This window comes from Carcharhinus amblyrhynchos, chromosome 1 (genome assembly GCF_965287045.1).
Source record: "Carcharhinus amblyrhynchos chromosome 1, sCarAmb.v2.hapA, whole genome shotgun sequence".
NCBI lineage: Eukaryota > Metazoa > Chordata > Chondrichthyes > Carcharhiniformes > Carcharhinidae > Carcharhinus > Carcharhinus amblyrhynchos.
Genome location: NC_137324.1, coordinates 93,461,371 through 93,486,225, shown reverse-complemented (window position 1 = coordinate 93,486,225; position 24,855 = coordinate 93,461,371). Strand labels below are relative to the sequence as shown.

Here is a 24,855-nt window from a genome sequence, read left to right as displayed (position 1 = left end):
GCATTTAGACGGGTACATGGGTAAGATGGCTATAGAGGGATGTGGACCAATCGTGGGAAATTGGGACCAGCTTAGTGGTTAAAAAAAAGGGGCAGCATGGACAAGTTGGGCTGAAGGACTTGTTTCCATGCTGTAAACCTCTGTGGCTGTAAATAGTCGGACGGTATTTGGGCATTTAAGACCATCTATTTAAAGAATAAGATTGCTTATCAGAGACAAATCTGCCAAGTTAGTATCTGATGGCTCAATGGGTAAATATACTATGTGATGGTGGGAGTGAGCGGACATGGCTAGATAAATAAACTTTGATATCTGGCCTATTTTAACTTAAGCCAATCTCACCTGGATCACAGCAAAGAAATCACAATCAGTGTCCCAAACAGATAAAATTGACTACACTATCCAAATAATGATAGCTACCATTGTTAGAGGTGCATGTTTGTAGGTGTACTAGGTTCAGCTGTGATGGCCTCCACCTTGAAATAATCTGCCCATTGCACGAAACAGTAGCTACTCGGTTGAGGATTTGGAGTGATTGGTTAAGTGATTGCTGATGCTGTTTGGCAGTTTGTCACTTAATTGCATTGTTATGTCTTCTACCTTTAGCACTGGTGTAATTTTGTTCTTTACCTCTTCAGTCTCTATTTATCCAATACATTTTTGTTTGTGATTTACAATCTGTGTCTATTTGTTTTATATCCCTTCATTTCCGTCCCATTTATTTCTGTTCTCTTGTGTCTTTAATATCTTGCTGGAATCATTGCTAACTTTGTTTCCATCTGATTCCATTTAATATAATATTCAAAAGGGGTGTTCAGAGTAGAATTGGGAAAGCTGTGTATAATTGAAATAAAAAGTGAAAGTGCTGTGTACAACATTAATGCTTTATGCAGTCCATTTATTTCTTTTTTTTGCAACATTTGAATTGATATCTCTTCAGTTTGCAGAAATTTACATATTTCACATTTAAGAAAAATAAAAATTGTAGAATACTGATTTGAGATTCTGCATTATTTTAGAATTGCTGGAATTGCAAATAGACTTTTCAAGGATAAATTAGCAATAGCTCTAGTACAGGGATTGGCGTGTAGTGGAATTTCTCCATTGTGATTGGCAATAAAATAATTAGTAGGTCATATATTTGTAAAGCATTGAAATTAACTAATTTGACCTTTTCTGTTAAATTTTAATGTAGCACCATGCAATTTCCATCAGTATCCAAAAATAGGAAATTTCCAATGGTTTGTAGACCAGGCATCAATTTAAAAGATTTCTTTGAAAATGTATGCCATTTTTCTAATCTGAAAAAAACAATAGAGTATGATGAGATAATATTATTTATGAAATAACCAAATGCTTACAATAAGCGAGTCCTGTAAATTATTTTTTCAAAGACCATTGCAGTTTTGTCATCTTATTTAGAACAAACAGTGATTGCAGAAATGTTTGGAGAAATAATTAAGATGCTTTGAATATGAGGTGGGAGAAAGGTTAGGAAGAAATCCTGTACAATAAAAATTACATGAGGTTTGAACAATTTAAGTAGTATTTGAGAGTGGTAAGATGGTGTGGGAATAGTAATGTTTTACTAACAATTTTTTTACATATGGGGGCAAAATGACAGTAAACAAACTGCTGTTGCAGTCTAGTATGAGTACAAGAAGTAAAAACTTACCAACAGGTGGCGTCACATTGTTATAATTGCTACTGGCACAAACTTCCCTTTTAACAAACTTATTTCAAAAGCTTTATAGTGGTACTGTACATCATCTTTCAATGTTCACTGATTTTTAAATAAGCAAACATACTTTTCTTGTCTTTTCAGTTGGTAATATATGACCATAGTTGGAATTTGAAAGCAGCACTTTCATTTCAATGGCACATGTTAGAGTTCCTTTCTTTAGTCGACAGAGAGGTTATCCAATGCTGTCATTGTAGCTGAGTACTGTCATCATTGTGCAAGAAGGTGTAATATAATGTTTAAAGAGCTATATAAAGATACCATATTCTTTGAATTCAATCTGATAACTGCAGGTAGATTATTCTCTATTTAAAATATCAGTTGCTATTTTTTACTGCCTTGTTAAGAAATGGCAGGAATTTTGAAGAAAGGAATAAAGTGTGGAGACTGGTATCAAAAGAATGTTATATAATATTTATAATAGTATTTCAATATAAAATACCTAATGATCTAAATAGGTGGCTGTCTGAAAGAAATTGCATTTATCTAGCACCATTCACAACCAAAGCAATTTACAGCCAATTAAGTATTTTGAATTTTAGCCATTGTTGTGATGCAGAAAATATAGCAGCCAGTTTGTACACAACAAGCTTCCAAAAACAGTAATGTGATAGGGATCATCGTTTAAGGAACAAAAGTTGGCCAGGACATTGAGGATAATTCCCCTGTTCCTCTTTGAAGTGGTGTCTCCTAAGAAGAAAGACAGGGTTTCGGTTTAACATTTAATTTGAAGGAGTACAGCATTCTCTCAGTCCAGCTCTGGAGTGTCAGTTTTTGAGTTTAGTGTTCTGGTCCTGGAGGGAAACTTGAATCCACAGCCCATATCCCAGAGGTTAAAGTGCTACCAACCTAGAAATAACTGGCCCAAGAATTATTTGTGTTGAGAATACAACTAGTTTTCCTCCTATAAGTTGCTTTACCTCTGTGTTAGAAAAGTAACTTTACAGAAGCAATAATGACAAAATAAATAAATATAGTTGTTTTGGATTTTTATGTTTACTATTCTTGTCAATTAATGTAAATAGGAAAAACATTGGTTAATGTACAGCTTCTTTTGCACATATCTACCAGGATTATTTGGCAGTTACACTAGTTAGGCATTACATGATCATTTGCAGTCTTGTTTTTTTTCTCTTTGGCTTCCTCACATAAGAGCAGAATTGTGTAGGATAGGTTGCTGATGAATGGAACCAGTTTGCTTTGCAATCCTTTCAACCTATACTTGATGAAACTGAGAGAATTTTACCTTTGTCACTTGCACTCATCCTCTCTTTCTGTGTCTATTACCCCCTTCCAGATGCACATATAGAACGTAGAACATAGAACATTACAGCGCGGAACAGGCCCTTCGGCCCACAATGTTGCGCCGACCAGTCTTATTTTTAAAAAAAAACATTGACCCACTAATCTAAACCAATCCCTTTTCGTCCATAAACCTATCCACCAATCTCTTAAACGCCCCCAAACTAGGCGCATTTACAACTGCAGCAGGCAGGGCATTCCAGTCCCTCACCACCCTCTGGGTAAAGAACCTGCCCCTGACATCCGTCCTATAACTACCCCCCCTTAATTTAAAGCCATGCCCCATCGTGCTAGCTTTCTCCATCCGAGGAAACAGGCTATCACCATCCACCCTATCTAAACCTCTAATCATCTTATATGTTTCTATAAGATCCCCTCTTAGCCGCCTTCTTTCCAGTGAAAACAACCCCAAATCCCTCAGTCTCTCCTCATAGGACCTCCCCTGCATACCAGGCAACATCCTGGTAAACCTCCTCTGCACCCTCTCCAAAGCCTCCACATCCTTCCTGTAATGTGGGGACCAGAACTGCACACAGTACTCCAAGTGCGGCCGCACCAGAGTTGTGTACAGTTGCAACATGACGCTGCGACTCCTAAATTCAATCCCCCTACCAATAAACGCCAAGACACCGTACGCCTTCTTAACAACCTTATCTACTTGATTCCCAACTTTCAGGGATCTATGTACACATACACCTAGATCCCTCTGCTCCTCCACTCTATTCAAAGTCCTCCCGTTAGCCCTATACTCAACACATCTGTTATTCCTACCGAAATGGATTACCTCACACTTCTCCGCATTAAACTCCATCCGCCACCTCGCGGCCCAGCTCTGCAACCTGTCCAAGTCACCCTGCAAACTTCGACACCCTTCCTCACAATCTACCACACCTCCGACTTTGGTGTCATCAGCAAACTTACTAATCCACCCAACTATACCCTAATCCAGATCATTAATAAAGATTACAAACAGCAGTGGCCCCAAAACAGATCCCTGAGGCACACCACTCGTAACCGAACTCCATGATGAATAATTACCATCAACCACCACCCTCTGTCTCCTATCTGCTAACCAATTCCTGATCCAAGTACCTAAATTACCACCAATCCCATACATCTGCATTTTCTGCAGAAGCATACCATGGTGAACCTTATCAAACGCCTTACTAAAATCCATATATACCACGTCTACTGCCTTACCCCTATCCACCTCTTTGGTCACCTTCTCAAAGAACTCAATAAGGTTAGTAAGGCACGACCTTCCCGCTACAAAACCATGCTGACTATCTCTAATCAATTCATTACTCTCCAAATAACTATAAATCCTATCCCTAATAATTCTTTCTAAAACCTTGCCCACTACAGAAGTAAGACTCACTGGTCTATAATTCCCAGGGAAGTCTCTGTTCCCCTTCTTAAACAATGGGACAACATTCGCTGTCCTCCAATCTTCCGGTACTATACCAGAGACCAACGACGACCTGAAGATCAGAGCCAGTGGCTCTGCAATCACCTCTCTTGCCTCCCATAGAATCCTAGGGTAAATCCCGTCTGGACCAGGGGACTTATCTATTTTCAACCCTTCTAGAATATCCAACACATCCTCTGTATCAACTGCAATACTTTCTATTTTACACCCCTTCACCCCAGTGACCTCCTCAGCTACATTCATATCGTCCTGCGTGAACACCGAAGAGAAATAATGGTTCAATGCCTCTCCAATCTCTTCCGGTTCCACACACAACTTCCCCCTACTGTCTGTAACTGGCCCTAATCTTGCCCTAACCAACCTTCTGTTCTTGACATACCTATAGAACGCCTTAGGATTCTCCTTAATCCTATCAGCCAAAGTCATCTGAGTACAGGTACAAATACATCAAATTATTCTTCACAAGATTATAAATATTAACTTCTCCTAGTCAGGGATCATTATTCTTGGCAAATTAATAGTTATCACAGGAGTTCCTGATAGTTTTCATAATGTTGAAAGTGATGCAGGCAGGTTGTTCTATATCATGCCTATTCCAACTCTTCCCATCTGGATCAAATTTCAGAGGCGACCCAAGCTCTGTAAACTTCGTGTCTCCTAAGATACCTGCTGTGTTTCTGAGACTCTTCTAACCCCTGCCTTTGGGATACTCTGAAAACCCTCTGCCCTGACACATTTCTCTGTTGCTCCAACAAAATTTTGCTTCCTTTTCCTTTCCATCTTTCGTCATGGCCAATGATGATTTTTCTATTCTTCCATGGGATGTGGACCTTGCTGACAAGGCCAACGCTTGTTATCCATCCCTAATTGCCCTTGAGAAGATGAAATGCCTTCTAACTTAGATAGGCCATTTCAGAGGACAATTAAAAATCATGAAGGCCTGACCAGATACCGACAGCAGATTTTTTTATCCTAAAGGGCGTTATTGAACCATGTGGATTTTTACAACAATCCAGTAGGTCCGTAATTGCTATCACTGAGATGAACTTTTTATTCCAAATTTATTTATTCGTTGAACTTAAATTCCATTAGCTGCTGTATATTGGGTTTTGAACTCCAGAGCATTAGTCTGGACTGCTGGATTTTTAGTCTAGTGTAAACACAAGCATTATATCGCCAACCTCACTTCTTTTCTTCACTCCACCATACAATTAGACTCAGCAGTATAGTGAATTGGTAAGTGCTGCCCTGCCTCGAGGTGCAATACAACAGAGCAGGTTATCATTGTGGGGCTATCTTGGCATTGGTACTGTTCATGAATTGGGAATCAAAATACTGAAATAAACATGTGAGGTAAAGAGGGAATCGAAAAACAATGTTCCTACAGAAGTTGTAATGCCATGTGGGGTCTGAGTTTAATTTGCACATTTTGTGAACAAGGATTGAGAGAGGTTTTAAATGAAATATTATTTGCCAGAAAATTGGCAGGGTGGTAAGTAGTGAGGAGGATAGCCATAAAATGTGGGAGGATATAATGGATTGATCTGATGGGCAGGCTGTGGCAAACGGAATTCAATCTGGAAAAATGTGAGGTAATGTATTTGAGGAGGGCTAACAAGGCAAAGGATTACACTATGAATGGTAGGCCCCTGGATAGTACTGAAGATCACAGGGACCTTGGAATGCATATCCATGGATTCCTGAAGGTGACAGGGCAGGTTAATTAAGGTTAAGAAGACATATCGGATACTTGCCTTTATTAGCCGAAGCATTCTACCCAAGTTGTTAATTATTTGAAGATTCAGTAGGTATTGCTTCAGCAGTTTGCTATTGATTTTGAATTCAACTGCCTCAAAGAATAACTGAATTAAAAGAGAGACCATTCTAATTTAAGCAATGCTTGGTATTATTTGTTTCGCAGCAGTGAAGGACCTGCTGTGACATTATCAAGCAGGAATGAATGGAATGACTTATATTATGACGTCATTGGTTTAGCAAGCATTGTACACTGGCACTGAACCAATATGTTTGGGTTAGATCATATTCTTTAATAAGCTTACATAATTTAGTTTTTAAAAACCATGTCATGTTTGGAATTCATTTGGTAGTGCTGTGGTAAATCAATCCATAGGTTTGTAGTTTGAGAAATAAATCCCAGCAAGAGTCAAGTATATATAAATATCACATATATATTTATACATGACTGCAATTTAGGTGCCAGTGCAAGGATTATAGAAGGGATTGAATAAAGCCTGAAGCCATTGCATCAATTATTATGAAGATTGCTGTGTAACTACTGGGGCAATATTTTATCATTTCCAGTACAATATTGTCATGGTTAATTTTGCCGTAAATTTGGGCTAAGGCAACTTGGGAAAATATCAGGAAAAAGATGACAATTATGTAATATGTTTAAACAGGTTTCAACCTTTGCTTTGTGTTACTGTCCTGCTGAGCATTAGCTACTTCTAGTCCATTGCCCACTTGCTTAAAGAAAACTTAGTTTGTAGTTAGAATCGGGTAACAGTTCCATGAAAATATCATGCATAATTTAGTACACTGGGTGGACGAATGAACAGAAATTTATTTGCAATCAGAGACCAGCAATTACCCTTTAAATTATTCTCAATCATGAGTTTTTGGAATGATAGCCGATAGTAAAATATTGGGGTGGAAGTATAACTTAGAAAACAATATGAGATGATTAATGATGCCATACCTTGAGGTAAGTTATTTCCTTTGCAGTACATTTGGATTTGTGTTTTTAATGAAGAATGTGTCCAATATTAAAGTGAAATTTGGGCTCAAATTAAGAAAAGTGCCTTCTTCCTTCTGAATATAGATTGTGAATAATATTGGCAAAAACAAGTTTTATATACCTTCAGTAACACTTCATATAAATTGTGCTCAATGTTATTTTGAGTGCTTCGTAATCAGTTAGGAAACATAGCTGACCTATCCATTCATTATATAGAAACAATCAAAAACTGGAGAATGCAAGCGTTTAGTTCTTAAATAAAGTATATTGCAATCTAGTAAATATTACACTGATATTTGTAACAAATACAAACTCATTTAGCAACATTATCACTAAATATGTACTTTGTACTTCCATGTTATTTATTGGACGTCTTGTGGTGCTGCTCCTTGCCTCTTGAACCAAGTTGGGTTTGAGTCCCAACCCAGGACTTGATGGCCAAGGAAGATGAGTTGAAGACACGACCAACAGGTTGAGTATCAACCTGCAAAATGCTTTTGTCACGTGCTAATGGCTGGCAGTAAGAGAGGTAGAGATTCCTGGTCAGCCATGCTTAATGTGGACTGGTACCCCTCAAGCTTATAAGCCTCTGCTGACAAGCTACTGACCTGTTCCAGGAAAAATTCATCGCTATGGAGCAGATGGAAGTCTACCTTGTGTACCACTAGGTACAGGAAAAGCAACAATAACAGCAAAGTTATTTACTAAATATTATAAACATTAATATCTTTTTAACACATTTGTAATCATTGTAAACTGAATGCAACAAAATATTTACATTTGGAATTTCTGTTTGAGAGAAATGCTCAGGCAGCATCATGAGTACAAAAGAACCTGCTGTGGTTTTTGATGTAATTGTGTGTTAGTGCTCATTAAATCTATTGGATAAACTTTGACAATATTTTGGATTCCTTTCCCTCCTGGCAGGAATCTTCAGTATTTTGACCAAAAATTGCTGATTACAGTGGGTTTTTAACTGACACTTAAACCTTTCAGTTTAAGATGCAAAGAAACATTGACATAAGGATAATGATCCTTATTTTGATGATAGGTTTCAGAATGGTTTGTGAGTCACACTGATAACTCTGATACTTTTGAAGCTTTTAATTAGCATGTGTGGAAATGATTCATCTTTCTGACACAAAAGACCTCAAACTACTGTTGTTTGGCAGTTAAATATTTGCAAGACATTGGCAGATGACTCCAGTTGTGAAGTTAATTCTTGACCGTGGTGATTTAGATCTTGCTTCCACAAGTTTCAAAGAAATGCCAAAAATTTTGTCTGAAGTACTCCCGTGAATATTGGCATTTTGAAAAGATTGTTCTTCTATTAATTTGATTTGCAAGCAATGTCAACTTTCCTCCCTGTAGTTTTGTCCACATCTCTTTCATGCTCTATTTGTTCTTTCCTTTTTGGCTTCCTCACTTTTTCTGATTTTTCCTTTTTTCCTGTTTTTTTTTGTTGCTTGCCTCCTGATATCTATTTATATATTTTTTCACATTCTCCAAACAATTCCTCCCTCATCCCTCAATTTCCTCCCTTCAGTGCCATCTTATTTTTCTGTTGTTCATTAGCTCTACCTGTATTTCTTGTATTTCTACTGCTGTAATGATTGCCTTTTCTTTTTACTTCATTGTCATTTTTCTGTTAGTCACAGTGATTCACCATTTGAAGAGTGCTTGCTGATACTACCTGCCTTACAGCGATTTCCTGCCTGAATGAGTGTTAATTGCCTGCAGACGGGACTTCCACTCTCACTCAGAAGGAAGTTCCACCTTGTCCTTGTGTGCATTCCTAATTGCTCTGTAGTCCCTGCAGTGATAGAAGTTGCAGTGGGCAGAAGTGGAAGTTCATAACATCAAAGAAACTTAATCCCTTGAGTTAATAGGTGTGTTTTTAGGGTCACGGGGTAGGGAGGGTATGGAAGGTGTGGTGGAGTGGATAGTGAGATGTTGGGGAGAGGACGGGCATGGGGTGTGTGGTGTCCAACGGCAGCATCCATAATTAAAGGGGGGCTTCTGATAGAAATGCATCTCTCCTCCTTCCACTTTCAGAATGAGGCCTCAATCTAATCATTTTCGGGCTTCTGCCACACCTGGGCGATCCTCCTGCCATCATAGAAAATTGAGACTTGGTGGGAAATGGCCCTTAAGTGGTAAAATATTGGCCATTAAAGGGCCACAATTGTGGTAAAGGGAGGCTGTAGTCTGAGGCCTTGTCTCCCCCAGTGTAAAATTGCTGAGAGGTTGAATGAGTGGGAATCCAGCTAGAAGCCTATTCATGCCATCTCAGGCCACCACCATGCCTGCTCCCCACCCCCCATCTAAAAACCTACTAGCAGGATGGTGTGAAATTCAGGTCCATATTGCCCTGAGATATCGATACTCCTCCAAGTCTATCCTCTTGTGCATTCCCAGTTATAATTTCTCGAATATTGGTGGCCTTGTTTTCAGCTGCCTTGGTTGGTCCACAAGTTCTGGAATTCTGTGCTTGCATCTTTTCATCTCACTTTCTTCTTTTAAGACGTTCCTTGTAACCTATCTTTTTGATTGAGCGTTTGGTCATCAGACCTGAACATCTCCTTATTTGGCTTGCTAGCAAACTTTGTTTTCCAATGCTCCTATGATAAGCACCTTGGGACATTTCATTATGGTAAAGGTGCTATATAAATGCAAACTATTGCTGAAATATGAAGAACATAGGTTAGATGTTGCTGGACAACAGCACATGTAGTCCAGTTGAAACAAAATAAGGAAATTAAAAGAATGCATTACTTTGAAACAAAAATGTGAAAATCCAGATACCCAGCAATGCATTGATGTTAGTTTGATACCTTTGCATTTTGTCTAAGCCTGTAAATTAAGATTAGTAACCAAATCAGTGCTAACATGTGCATTGTTTGCTTTCATCAGATATCAATACCACAGTAAACAGTGTAACATTATGCTGTGTCATGATGAGCATCAGAAACAAACTATCAAATAACAAGACATAGATTACAATGGAAATCTACGGATCTTGTTAATGATGGGTGTTAGCCTGTCTCTAGCTTGCATGTTAGCCATGTTCCAACTCATTTTCCTTTATACTAGGGACAACACACAGCACATTTCATGCTTTTTAACCTCTGCATGTTTAGTGTGACATTTGCTCTAAAGTCCATCTAATAAAGTTTAATCAAAATTTCATTTTTTAGATTACATTCAGTGGTTGCCCTTATACTGAAAATGAAGATTGTAATGCTTCGTGAGGAAAAAGATTATTGTTACCTTACAAAACAAAATCTAAAATCCTAAAGCAAGTATGAAAAGATGGTGTTCTACCAGACAATTCTTTTGGATGAGAATTAGTGTTGGATTAATGTTTTATTCTTTTGAAGTCATATTGAAAAACTGGACAGAATCATTTTTACTTTAACATTCATGTAAGATCGGTTTACTTTGAGCCCTGACCACTTAAGTGAACAACAGTGATCTCCTGCATGACGGGTCACTGCAGTTTAGTTTCCAGTAATAGAAGCTATTTGGAATATATTCCAATAAAGAATTTTAAAAAGTTATCTTTTGTTCTAATCAAAGATCTTTAAATTTTGCTATGTATTCCATTGTTATTTGAACAACAATCACAACTTGTATTCAATTAGTGCCTTAAAACCCCAAGATGCTTCATAGAAGCATTACAAAACAAAATGTGATACCAAGTTACATATGGAAATATTAGGGTCTTGATCAAAGAGATTGGCTTTGAGGAATGTTTTAAAAAAAGAAAACGAGATAGAAAGATGGAAAAGTAAAGGGAGGGAATTCTGGAGTTGAGAGCCTAGAGAGCTTAGAATGTGGCAACCAAGGGTGGTATGACTAAAATGAGATGCTTAAGAGGCCAGGATTAAAGGAGCACATATATCTTAGAAAATTGTAAGGTTGGATAACAAAACAAAAAGAGGGGGAGGGTTGCTTGAAAACAAGGGTGAGGATTTTAAAATTGAGATGTTGCATGACTGGGAGTAGATCAGCAAACACAGGGGTGGTGAGTGAATGGGTGACAGAATTTTGGATGACTTCAAGCTTACAGAGGGTAGACTGTGGGAGACCAGCTAGTAGTCATTCGTATAATGAAGTTTTAAAATTAGAAAGGCATGAGGATTTCAGCAGGAGATGAGCTGGTACAAAGGTGAAGTTGTGCAATATTCTGAAGAAAATTAATGTTCTCAAATGAACATTTCTGTAAGACAAATGTGAAATCAGAGCTGACAACCCAGAATGATCAAGATAAAATGTACAATTATTCATAATAATAGGAGATAAAAAATACTAAGTAGACGACAAATCTACTCAGTTCTGCTAAACTAGTTCAGGATGAAGTTAAGAAACATAGGGCAAACCAATCATTAAATTCAAGAAAACATTTAATGATTTAGCTAAAACTTTAAAATGTAAGTTCAGATATATTTTAATGAAATACTGTGGTGCAACAGCATTATGTTCGCATCTGACCAACATGACATGAAAGAGACATTCTACATCTGAAGATGGTTTGAGAATCTTCTCTGGAATTATTTTGCCATCTTGCAATATTAGGGGCATTCAAAAGCGTAACAATGATGCAAAAACAGATACAAAGATGCATCTGTAGATGATCTGTAGAAGTGAAAAAAGAGCAATAAAAGATATACAAATTAAGTAAAAAAGATACAGCTAGAAAACAGAATTTAAAAAAGCAAGATGGTTGCATGAGTTACGTCAGAACATGGTTAAATATAGATTTTAGCTCATGTTCCTCTATAAAGGTGAATTCTTTGTCATAGTTGTGTCATAAGGAATGTAGTAAATGCAGGCTAGATGCTTTGCTATGAAAGACAGAATTTCAGAGCCTTTAACAAACTAATTCGTGGAATATTTTATATCTAGGCATATGGTAAGTGTACAAGATATGTATTGATGTGTTTTAACTGGACCATTGAAGTCAATACAGTAGCAAAAGTTTTCTCTTCTTAGGAAAATCTTTTCCTTTTGGTTTTATGAATGCTGTGCAGTTGTACAGTAATAATTCAGGTCCATTCTGTATTAGTGATTGATTTTCAACTTTCTAGCATTTCATTTAGATATGATTTCCATTCCACAAAATGAAGTCACAGTTCTGAATTTAATATTGAATTATTTATCTGTATGAAGTCACGAGTAATGCAAATGTTCTAAATATTTTATTACAAATGAATTATAAGCTCCTTTTTATTTTCAAATGAAGATAAAGTGTATAATAATATTAAAATTTATTTTTTGTGTATGACAATTTTGCTGTGCATATTATTACATTGAAGTTATATCAGAAGAGAGTCAACGTATAATTTGGTAAAACTATAATTAGCTCAAAGGCGGACTCAGTATTTCAAATTGATTTGTAAAATGAACAGATAGCGATTATGCTAATGATTTTCAAAATGGAGGTGTGCTGCATGCAATAGTTTTAGAAACACCAAAACTAGAAGCAGGACTAAAGCATTCGGCTCTTTGAGCCTGCTCTGCTATTCATTATGATCAAGGCTGATCATCAAATTCAATATCCTGATCCCATTGAAACATAGATTATTGTTGGTGATGTGTTGAGCCTCTCAGTTGCAGTGCAGTAATAGAAGTTGATGCAAATCCAGCTTCTTCACAAACTCACTTTATTCTCTTTTACAACTCCACATCCACACACCAAACCCTCAATGCCACCTGTAACCCCTATATATATCCCTGAGTACTATTAAATAATTAACATACATACACAAAGTGAAAGGTTGCAGTTAACTCATCCTTAACTGATGTAATTACTGATTAATCCCAAAATTCGAATAAGGTAGTGTCCTGAGTATTGTGGCTCACATACATTGTGGAATATAAGTGATGGAATGTTGGCACTCCTGTCAGAATATTTCAGGTGCAGCTGTGATCTCAGCAACTAATTGGATTAGGTTTTTGAACAGCATTACAGTTTTCCTATTAGATTATTATTCAACACATATATAACAACAGTAAAATAATAGCTCTGTTGTCTTATACTTTTGTAAAAAACTGTAATGTAACTCACCAGTGATGTTGTGAACTATGAGGATACGTTGCTTTTTTGCATAAATCTGAGACGCCAGCCCCTCATCCATTGACTCTGTCTACACTTCCCGCTACCTCGGAAAAGCAGCCAGCATAGTTAAGGATCCCACGCGCCCCGGACATTCTTCTTCCACCTTCTTCCTTCAGGAAAAAGTACAAAAGTCTGAGGTCACATGCCAACCGACTCAAGAACAGTTTCTTCCCTGCTGCTGTCAAACTTTTGAATGGACTTAACTTACATTAAGTTGATTTTTCTCTCCAGCCTAGTGATAACTGTAATGTTACATTCTGCATTCTCTTGTTTTCTTTTCTATGAATGGTATGCTCTGTATAACGCACAAGAAACGGTACTTTTCACTGTATGTTAATACATGTGACAATAATAAATCAAATCAAATCAAATCAAACCTTATGCTGAATTCAATGTCACAGAGCTAGCTTGTAATTGAAACTTCAGTGTTCATGAAGATTGAACTATCAGGCTGGGTCTTTTCTATGATTAAAGATTTAGCTGGTTTTAGGATGTTTCTGAATAAAGCTATCTAACTTCGTACAACAAAAGTATGAGTATTGTTTTATGCTTGTAGAGTACTGTACATGTACGAACAGAGAGCAATACGGATCCAGCAGTATGGTTCAGTATTGTCAATTTAAAGGCAACCTAAAGTGGTACCAGTCACAAACCACTCTTGCAATATAACAATGTCAGAAAGAAAGAAGACATTAACTGGTGACTGCATGGTAATTGAGTTACATAATTGCCAACATTTTTAGTTGCAAAGGAACTCTTAATTTATGTAATTAAGAAAATATCCCAGAAAAACACTCATTTTTCAGAAATTTGATATGATCAAAAAAGCCTCAAGATGGAAAATCACATTGATCACTATTTGAGATGGGAGTTCATGATTGTTTTTAATTTGATGCTTTACCTAATATTTGGCTAATCATGGGCTCACTAATAATCTGTTCAATTAAAATGAAAACATTTATGACTTCACAAAATTACTTTGTCTGTTTTCTATTTCATGGGGTCACATTGATCTGAAAATCTAACAAAAGGTGTCTACCTTGCTGTTACTTAATTAGCCCATTTCTCTGCATGAATTATTAGCTAGATGGTTGAAATGTTACACTGCTGAGAACCATTGAACAATAAAACAAGAATTAAAGTTCATCCTCCTTTTTTATTAAAATATGACTGTCTCCATTTATCAGGGGTATCTTGGACAATTAAAGTTACCTGTTCTTTGATTAAAAATCTTATCTGTGATTTGATCAATAGTGTAGAGGCCTACTAATTAACCTAGGACAGTTTTCAGGCCATTCTCCACACAGTGCACAGTGGAGGAGGTCCTTTCTTACTCCACTCAGGGCAGTCCATTTTCTCTTGTGGGCATGAGACACCTCATTAGCATTTGTAACTGTCTTAATGGCTGCTCCTTAGGCTGATAAAAGAACACAATTATTTTGGGTCAGAAGTTTTCAGGTAGTCCCAGACAATACAGAGTTTTTTTTTCCCTGAAATTAGTCCATCTTTTTATTCATTTAATGCCTGTATGTTTTTTTTAATAGTTACACTATCAATGGTCAACTTGAGCCAATCCCTACATCTGAATGAGGCCAAACTATCAACAGTGATTTGGTAATTCACAGGTTGTGATTGACCAAAAGGCACCTTTGTAATTTAACTATATAACTGGTACTTTAATCGAACAAAGTTGATATTTCAGTTACAACACAGGGGTGATGTATCTGATTACACAAGTAAAAGAAAATAAACAATTATGTAGGGTGAGATTTCCCAGCCATGACACCAGTGGGCATCATCATGGGTGGGACAGAAAAATTTGGACAACCATATTATTCTCAGGAATAATATGTATCCCTGTACAATGTTTCTAGACAATCAGCTAATGCCCTCATCAAATTACAAAAAACACCAAATGACTTGTTGATTGTTTTTCTTTTAACTCCTTCACACAACGTCAATAATGTGGAAAGCATGTTGCTTCTCTTTGAATATTAGCACAGGATCTTTGGTATGCACATTTAGATCTGAAAGACAGTATTGTTACTTAACAGCATCACATAATTGTTAATCTGTCTACTCCACCAATTTGTCTGTCTTTTGAAGTTCTACTCTCTCTTCCTGCTCCACATGCTTCCATGTTTTAGTATCTGCAGACTTTGAAATTGTCCCTTCACAAGGACTCTGAAGTTAATGGACAGGATTTATAGGCCTGCTGTGTGGGGCATTAATTGTCAAAGGTTGAGACTTCTGTCCCCATCTGGGGAGGAGAGGGTTTTGTCTTAGAGAGTTGCCAAACAATCGGGTTGGCTAGCAGCTCTATAGTCCCAATAGCCCCAGATACAAGCAATTACCACTGCTGGAATTACAGGCTGTCCCCAAAGAAGGAAAGGTTATGGATGTTGGATTTCAGGTAAATTCGGAATATTGGTAGAATATTGCCCTTCACCAGGCTGTGAAGTAAAAACTGATGGCAACCTATTTGGTTTGAATCTCTCTCTGCCACAGGTAATATAATGGCAAGGACATAGAAAAGTAGAAAATAGGAGCAGGAGTAGGCTGTTAGGCTCTTCAAGCCTGGTCCACCATTCAGTATGACCAGGGCTGATCCTCTATCTCAATGCCATTCTCCATCAATCTCCCCATATTCCTTGACTCTTAAAGCCTAGAAATCTACCCTTTTCCTTCTTAAATGTATTCAATTACTGGTGTCCACAGCCTTCTGTGGTAGAGAATTCCACAGATTCATTGCCCTTTTGACTGAAGAAGTTTTTCCATCTCAGTGCTAAATGGATGCTCTGTATCCTGAGATTGTGACCCAGCCAGAGGAAGCAACATCCCTGCAACTAGTCTCTTTAGCTTTGTCAGAATTTTATATGTTTCAATGAGATTTCCTCTCTGTTCGAAATTCCAGTGAATTTGTGCCCAGTTGACCCAATCTTTCATCAAAACGATAATACTGCCATCTCAGAAATCAGTATGGTGAACCTTCGCTGCACTCCCTCTATGGCAAGTATATCCTGTCTTAGATAAGGAGACCAAATCTACACCCACCATTCCAGGTATGGTCTCACCAAGGCCTGGTGCAGCTGCAGTAATACATCCTTGCTCCTATACTCATGTCGCCTTGCAATGGAGGCCAACATAGTGTTTGCCTTAACTGCCTGCTGTACCTGCATGCTTGCTTTCAGCGACTGGTGTACTAAGGCACCCAAGTCCCTTTGTATGTCAACGTTTGCCAATTTATCACCAATTAAATAATGCTCTGCCATTATGTTTCTCCGTTGGAGGGTGATAACTTCAAATTTATCCACATTATATGATATCTGCCATATATTTGCCCACTCATTCAACTTGTCTAAATCACCTTAAAGTCTCTTAAATCCTCCTCCAACCTCAAGCTTCATGTCATTAGCAAACTTGGAAATAATACACTTGGTTCCCTTATCCAAATAACTGATGTCACTTGTGAATAGCTTGGGCTTAATGACTCATCATTAGTCACCACTTGCCACTCTGACAAAGACCCATTTATTCCTACTCTGTTTCCTGTGTGCAAACGAATTCTCACTCTCTGCTGCTTTCTTCACTGGACCGAAGACCATACCAAAATCCTGGTTAGTTAGCTGTGCGATGTGGTTATCACTGGCTAGTTTTGACCAGTAGGTTTATGGTTATTCAAGAAACGGGGTTTTAGCAGATTTTAAGTATCGGAGAAAAGATATTTTTGGGAATTCAGTCTTTGGGGGATGAAGTGCTGAATGTTAATTTGTCAAAATATAAGATTGCTCTTTATAGTGGTTTATTGTCATTCTTCCACTTAAGTCATTCTATTTGTTTGTTTAAGTGTGTTTAATAAACAAAAGAGATGTACGAGTTTTCACTGTTTCTACAAATGTTTCTCGCTAATATCCAAAAGAAAACATATAAAACCAGTGTTTCAGGTTGGAACACTTTCACACATAACACCAGCAGGATTTCGTAACAATGATTATTAATTGGCCAGTTAAGTGCTTTCATAGATCTGAGGGCCCAACACTTCTTACTGTCCCCTCTAAATTGGGAGGCAAGTTGGGGCAGGCATGCCAAGATTGGGGGAAAGGCAAATTGTGCGGAGGGTGTGGAGAGTCTGCAGAAGGATCTAGATAGGCTGGGCGAATGGGCCAGGAAATGGCAAATGGAATTTAATGTTGGCAAGTGTGAGGTGGTCCACTTTGGTAGGAAGAATGGAAGGAAGGACTATTACTTACGTGGCGAAAAACTGCAGCAGGCGACGGTGCAGAGGGACCTCGGGGTCCTTGTGCATGAGTCGCAAAAACCCAGCTTGCAGGTGCAGCAGGTGGTCAGGAAGGCGAATGGGATGCTGGCCTTCATAGCGAGGGGGATTGAATATAAAAGTAGGGAGGTCTTGCTGCAGCTGTATAGGGCATTGGTGAGGCCGCAGCTGGAGTACTGTGTGCAGTTTTGGGCGCCGCACCTGCGCAAGGATATTTTGGCCCTGGAGGGAGTGCAGAGGAGGTTTACTAGGCTGATACCGGAGTTGAGGGGATTGAGCTATGAGGAGAGGCTGAATAAACTAGGCTTGTACTCGTTAGAGTTTAGAAGAATGAGGGGAGATCTCATTGAGACGTATAAGATGATGAATGGGATGGATAGGATAGAGGTGGAGAGACTCTTCCCGCTCAAAAAAGACAGTAGGACTAGGGGGCACAGCCTCAAGATAAAGGGGAGGCGGTTTAGAACGGAGTTGAGGAGGAACTTCTTCACTCAAAGGGTGGTGAATCTCTGGAATTCTCTGCCCGTTGAAGTGGTGGAGGCTGCCTCGCTAAATATTTTTAAGAAGCGGGTTGATGGGTTCTTGATAAGAGAGGGGATTAAGGGTTATGGGGAGAGGGCGGGAAAGTGGAACTGAGCCACAACAGATCAGCCATGATCTTATTGAATGGCGGGGCAGGCTCGAAGGGCTAGATGGCCTACTCCTGCTCCTATTTCTTATGTTCTTATGTTCTTATGTACTTCATTTTATGAGTTCCCTCACTTTTAGATCTGTGGGCTGGGGAAATGATAAATTATTACATTATAGGTTTTAATTTTCAAATGAAGCTGAACAATAACGACATAATGTTGAGAATGTCTTTAACATTACATTTATTAATTGGAATAATGTAATCATTTACTTTTAATATTTTAAGTAAGATAATTTCCTGACTAGTTATTGGGAAGCTTCACTTGCTGGCAGCAGGTTTCTGAAATTTGGGTGTACTGCACTGTAAAGTGTCAGAACTGGAAAGTATCAGAAGTTGGGACTCCTTTCTTACACAGTGTAGGAAGCTCAACAAGATAGGAATCACTTGAATCTGGTAATAGAATATAACTAGAGCAGATGCGTGGCGTGGTGGTACAGTGGTTAGCACTGTTGCCTCACAGTGCTAGGGACCCAGGTTAAACTCTGACCTCGAGCTACTGTCTGTGTGGAGTTTGCACATTCTCCCTGTGTGTGCATGGGTTTCCCCTAGGGGCTGTGGTTTCCTCCCAAATTCCAAAGATGTGTTGGATATTCAAAGATAGGTTGATTGGCCATGCTAAATTACCCCTTTAGTGTCGGGGGGGCTAGCAAGGTAAAGACATAGTGTTATGATGATAGGGCCTGGATGGGATTGTTGTCGGTGCAGACTTGATGGATCGAATGACAGCCCTTCTGTAGTAAAGGGATTCTTCTTCTTTGAAAGAAGCAAGCAGAGGAAAACATTTAGGGAATTGCGATTGTAACAAAATATGATTTAAAATGATGATTAAGAAAGACATGAGACAAATGGATTGGAAAAAAAAGTTCATTTTGAGTCGGTAAGAATAAGTCTAGGAAAGATAAATCCTAAAAATTAACAAGCAGACTGGTAGAACAGCAGTGGGAAATATTGATCATTAGCATTCCGAAGAAGTCTATTCCTCTTAAAGAAAAGAACAAACTAGAGTGAAAAGCCATGGATGAGTGAAGAGATAAAGTCCTATACAAGTTCATAGATAATTAAGGAAAGGATGGCAAAATATTTTAAAAAGAGGTGCGAATAGAAGCAGCAATAAAAAATATCAAATAAGGACAGGATACTAAGGGACACAATATAAATTAGAGGTAACAACAATGAAATGGCAAAAGTATTGGATCGTTACTTGCCTCAGTATTTATCACAAAGATTTAAGGTGGGACTGACATTAGTAAAAGTGAGCCAAAATTACATATAAGATAGAAAGAAGGGGGATAATTGATAAATCAAAGTAAAAATCTCTGCCCTAGATGAAATGGGGTAAAGGAGCAAAGGAGTACAAAATTAATCGCTACTAAAAGTAGTGATGCAGATTAAAAGACAACTTTAAAAAAAAGCAAACCAAACACTGGAATTCCTTTCAAGAATGATTAGAATTGAAAAGCAGGGAACCAGGACATAACCTTGGTGTATATTAAAATGAGTTTGGCAAAGGATAACAGCGACACTGGATTCTCTAGCCTTTCTGTGGGGTGGTTTCTTGTGGTGGGAGATTTTGAAACTCGCACTGAAAAAAACAGCAGGATTTACTCCAGTTACTCTGCAAATTCAACACTTAGAATTTTTTTGGGACACTCCAACGCATCAAGTCAAAGTTAATAATATAAATAAAAATGAGTCTATATGTGTTTCCAAAGGGCTAATCATGCTTGGCCACCTTTATTGGATTTTCTGAATAAGCAGAATTTATTTAGATTATCAATAGGCCCTTGCTAAGTCTATCATCTGCAAGGCACAAGTCAGGAGTGTGACTGTGTTTGCCTGGACCAGAAGAATGAGACCAGCTGACACCACTTGCAAACTTCCCTCCAAGCCACACACCATCTTGGCTTGGAACTACAACTTCACTGTCATAGAGTCAAAATCCTGGAACTTGCTTCCGAACAATACTATGGATGTACCTACACCAAGGTGGCTACCAACAACATTCACAAGGGTAAGAAGGGATGGACACTCAATGCTGGTTCACAGCTCAAGAATAAATTTAAAAAATGTATCATAGAGTAGATCCATAACTAAGGTTAGAGCATGCTGAAGAATGGGACGGGCAGAGCAATTGGCAAGCTAGCTACCAAACAGAAAACAACAAGCAGGCATTAAAGGCAACTTTTCAGATTGACAGAAGGTGGGAAGTGGCATTCCACAGAGATCAGTACTGGGACAACTCGTCTGCAACTTAGGTTAATGATTTGGATATGGGAATCGGAAGTTGAATTTCAAAATTTGAGGACAGCAGTAAATTTGGAGGTTGGTAGTGGGGTGTAGGTAATAAAAAAGGAAGAATCTGACATAAGACAAAAAATCCTGCAGAATGGCCATGCGATTGGGCAAATAAATGTCAATATAGCTAAGTGTGAAGTGGTATGTTTTGATAGGAAGAATAAAGAGGCCATATGTTGCTTGGAAAGTAAGAGGAAATGGGTTAAAGGATCAAAGGAGTACAAAATTACACGCTACTAAAAGTAGTGATGCAGATTAAAAGACAACTTTTAAAAAAAGCAAACCAAATACTGGAATTCCTTTCAAGAATGATTCGAATTGAAAAGCAGGAAACCAGGAAATAACCTTGGTTAGATCACCATTGGAGTATTATGCACAGTTCTGATCTCTAGAATCTCTCAGAATTTTGTGGTTTTGGGCTAGTGGATTTGCAGGAAAAAGAGGGAGAAGGTTGGGTTTGCAGGTGGGGTGGAGACTGAGTGTGCGGGAAACAGAGACAGAGAGGAGAGAGAGAGAGAGACTGGGTTTATATATTTTCTGTGTTCTTGGTCTAGCCTTCGTGGGCATTTTTATTCCATACGGTGGTCTTGGATTTTTAAATTAAAATGACTCAGTGCATTTGGTAGTTGTTTAAAACACCTTTCTACTATTTGAATCTGCAGCTCTGCCACTGTTGAATTATTAAAAGATGGAAATTGAATTAAGATACTGCTCAATGACAGATCATGTGCATGCTCATTAACTTTGCTTTAAAATTTACCCATTTCTGTTACGGTTTCTCAATCCTGCAACATATAACATGTATGGTACAAGGATTTCTCTTGCACAACGGACAGTTTTAGCATCCATTTCACTTGAACACACTTATAACTTGCCTCCAAGAAGCAAATTGGATTAACAGCCTACTCTGTTATTTATTTGTTTGCTTCTTTACTACATTGGGATACTACAGCGTTGTTGTTGGCAGATCATCCTAAAAGGTGCTCGGAGCTGAATGGAAACAGAAGCAAAGATTTTATTTTTCTAGCCAAGGCCATACTATAATGATTTAAATAGCAAACATGAGAACTATTCTGTAGTTGTAATTGTACCAAGTGTAATTGTATGCATTGTAAAATATTTGAAAAAGCTGAACTCGGTTGAACAGTGTTCAGTAAAACAAAATTTAAATTCTAAAGCAATTAAAAATATCATTTAACTTTGACATATGACTCATGACTACAATAACAATCAACAGAATTTAATTATATTTACTATATTGCTGAATCCTCATTGACACCTTTTATTGATAGAGACAACAAAGCAGAGAACCTAGACAGAATTTGAAATCAATATGTACAATTTACAGGATTAAGTAAGGTAACTGAATTGCAGTGACAAAATATAAGTAGCTATTAATTTCTGTAACATTTACCTCTCTTGCCTGGAAGGGGATGCCACTAATAAGAAGCTGCAGTCAGGGACATTTGGGGATGATCCTCCAATGAGGATCAGTCCTGTGATTGGAGGCGGGGTGATTGGGACCACTGGGGAGGAAGTTGGCAGTTTCAGACTGGCAGCAGTTTGGCGGGGGGCATGGGTATTGCCTCTGAGGGGGTTGTTGTGAGAGAGGCTGGCGATTGTGACTTGGGGGAAGCCTGGCCAGGATTCTATGGCTTTACCACAGTGTGCCTTTACCCTGGTGGATGTGGCAAACCATTTAAATTGCCGTTTAATTCAGCCAGACTATAATACCTCTCTGGGCAGGAGAAGCTGCCAAGTCCTGGTTAAATGGCTTCCTTGATGGGCCTGGGCAGAGTGCTGCTCTTCCAGGCCCTCCAGCAATGCTGATTGAGCTTGTGGAGTGAGGAGCTCCAGTGTCTCTTTCATTGTCTGTTTTCTGACCCCTGGGAAGTGGTGCAACAGCAGTAAGGTTTAAATGTTTCAAACTGTGAGTCTGACTTAACGTTTTTATTCAATAGCAAGACATTGGGATGTCTGAATATCTGCTACCTTTTTGTAAATTGAGTGTGCACATGGGGCCATAGTCTCCCTATTTAATTATCTAACCTCCCCCACTGATCCCCTCCTATCCAATCAAGTGCTGAAAAATAGGATTAGAATAAATAGGTGCTTGATGGCCAGCGTGGACATGATGGGCCAAAGGGTCTCTTTCTATGCTGTAAAACGCTATGACTATTACTCTGTGACATTAGTGGGGACAGGGTTGATATCAAGCCCTTAGTTTTTCAGCAGTATCGTTCTTGTGTGATTTTGGATATCAAGCACACGTACAGACACTTGCACATCTGGATATAGTCGGTATGCCAGGATATTAGCTTGCAAATCAAGGCATCTAATGAAGTAGCGTTATTATTTGTTATGCTTGCTTAAAGTGTTCATAATCTATTAATCATTTTAGTAATTGAAAAAAAGATTGGCAGTATGACTGTTTTGTCACTGACCTATTCTGAGCTGCCCAAGTGGGCAATGTTAAACAACATCCAAATAGCGTAAAAAATATCATTGGCTTCTGCTATTGCAGAAATATATTACATTACACAAATTATATAGGAGTATAAAAAATAAATTTTTCAAGTTTAGCTTTTTCTATTTTGGGAATTTATTTTCACTGAATATATATAAATCTTTGCATTTCAGTAGAATTATATGGACAAAGTTTACTTATTGCAGTGGAACTTTTGCATGTACTTGCAACTGTTGTAAAAAAAAGCATATTTTACAATGGTATTTTACAACTATGCACATTTCCTAAAAGTGATTGTCATCCCATTGATCACAGCTTAGAATGAGACAACACGCAAGAGGTCAACACAACATCATGCTAGTACTGGTGCTTTGGTAGAAGTATTCACTTAATCTTTTCCACTGTTCTCACTCTATGCCCCTGGAGATTTTTACCATGAAGTATTTAACAAATTCTCTTTTGAATGTTACTATTGGACTTTATTGCACCAACTTTTCAGGCAGAGCACTCCAGATCACAACAGTTGCCTTAATTTTGTGTCCTCTGGTTACCAATCTTTCTGTCACTGGAAAACCTTCATGGTGTGAAACACTTGCATCCCTTAACCACTGAGCTCCAGGCTGTCGTACCCCAAAGATGCACTGGTAAACCGTCCCCCCAACAAATGTCCCCAGGTAAAGTTTGCACAGCAAAGTGCAAAAGCATCTTTCATGCAACCTGGCCTATACCTGATTCATGACTCACAGCAAACTGGTTGAGTCTGAAATAGCTGAGCAAACCACTAAATTGCACCAAACCACTGTGACAAAATAACTTTCTGTGCATGGGCTGCAGTTGTTTAGAAAGTGATTCACCACCACCATCTCAAGTTTCAGAGAAATTAAGGATGGGCAATAAGGATGTCAATCATACCCACGTTCTATGATTGAATAAAAAATGAACAGAATTTAAAAAAAGGAACATTGTGTCCAGTGGTAGCATGAGAAATGGATTTGATGGAGTGCTTGAAAGAAATGTTGACTATTTATGTTCTTGCATTTGGAAGGTTATTTTCATCACTTAACTTCTACTGTATTTTGCCATTATATATGTATCTCTTATATCTTATCCATTGCTCTCGTCTACTTTCCTCGAGTTCCAGTCCCCCAGTATTTATTTTAATGCTCTTCCCTTTTTTTCTGCTGAGGGTAGCAAATCATTTTGAGATATGATTTGATGAGCAATAATGATCAGAATGGGAACCCTGTCCAAAGACCTTCTTATCTGAAGGTCTTTGACATGTGCCATTGCTTATCTTGCATTGTAATTCTAACATCCTCTGTTGAAGCTCACTATAGCAGGAGAGGCCTAAAAAGACAACCACTAACTTTTTTCTCTATTGTATTAAATGGATGAAAGTTCAAAAGTGAGAATATTACTTTTGTAAAACTTATAGCACTTCACATTTATTGATGAATAAAGTCATCTATTGCTTTTTGTTTTGGAATTCAGAATGCTTCTTGCTGTGAAGTTCTGTTAATTTTATTGCAAGCATGGTATGCTGTCCTGAAATAAAATCCAGAAAATGATGAAAATTACTCTGCAATCTGACAACATCTGTGCATGCTTTACTGTCTGGGTATAATAGAAGCCACTTATACAAGTTTTGATATGCATAAGTTTAGCTTACTGACAGTGATAAATTATTGCTATTTCCATTTCAACAAGCAATAATGACCTATAGGGCCCAATTTTAACCCATTCAAAACTCATTCACTTCTACACGAGTTAAAATT

The 24,855-nt window shown here is 38.1% G+C and overlaps 1 protein-coding gene across 2 annotated transcripts in view; it reads left to right on the top strand.

The window, feature by feature from the left end:
* pcdh7b (protocadherin 7b) overlaps positions 1 to 24,855 on the top strand; it is a 401,373-nt gene that overhangs the window by 10,984 nt on the left and 365,534 nt on the right. The window lies entirely within an intron of this gene.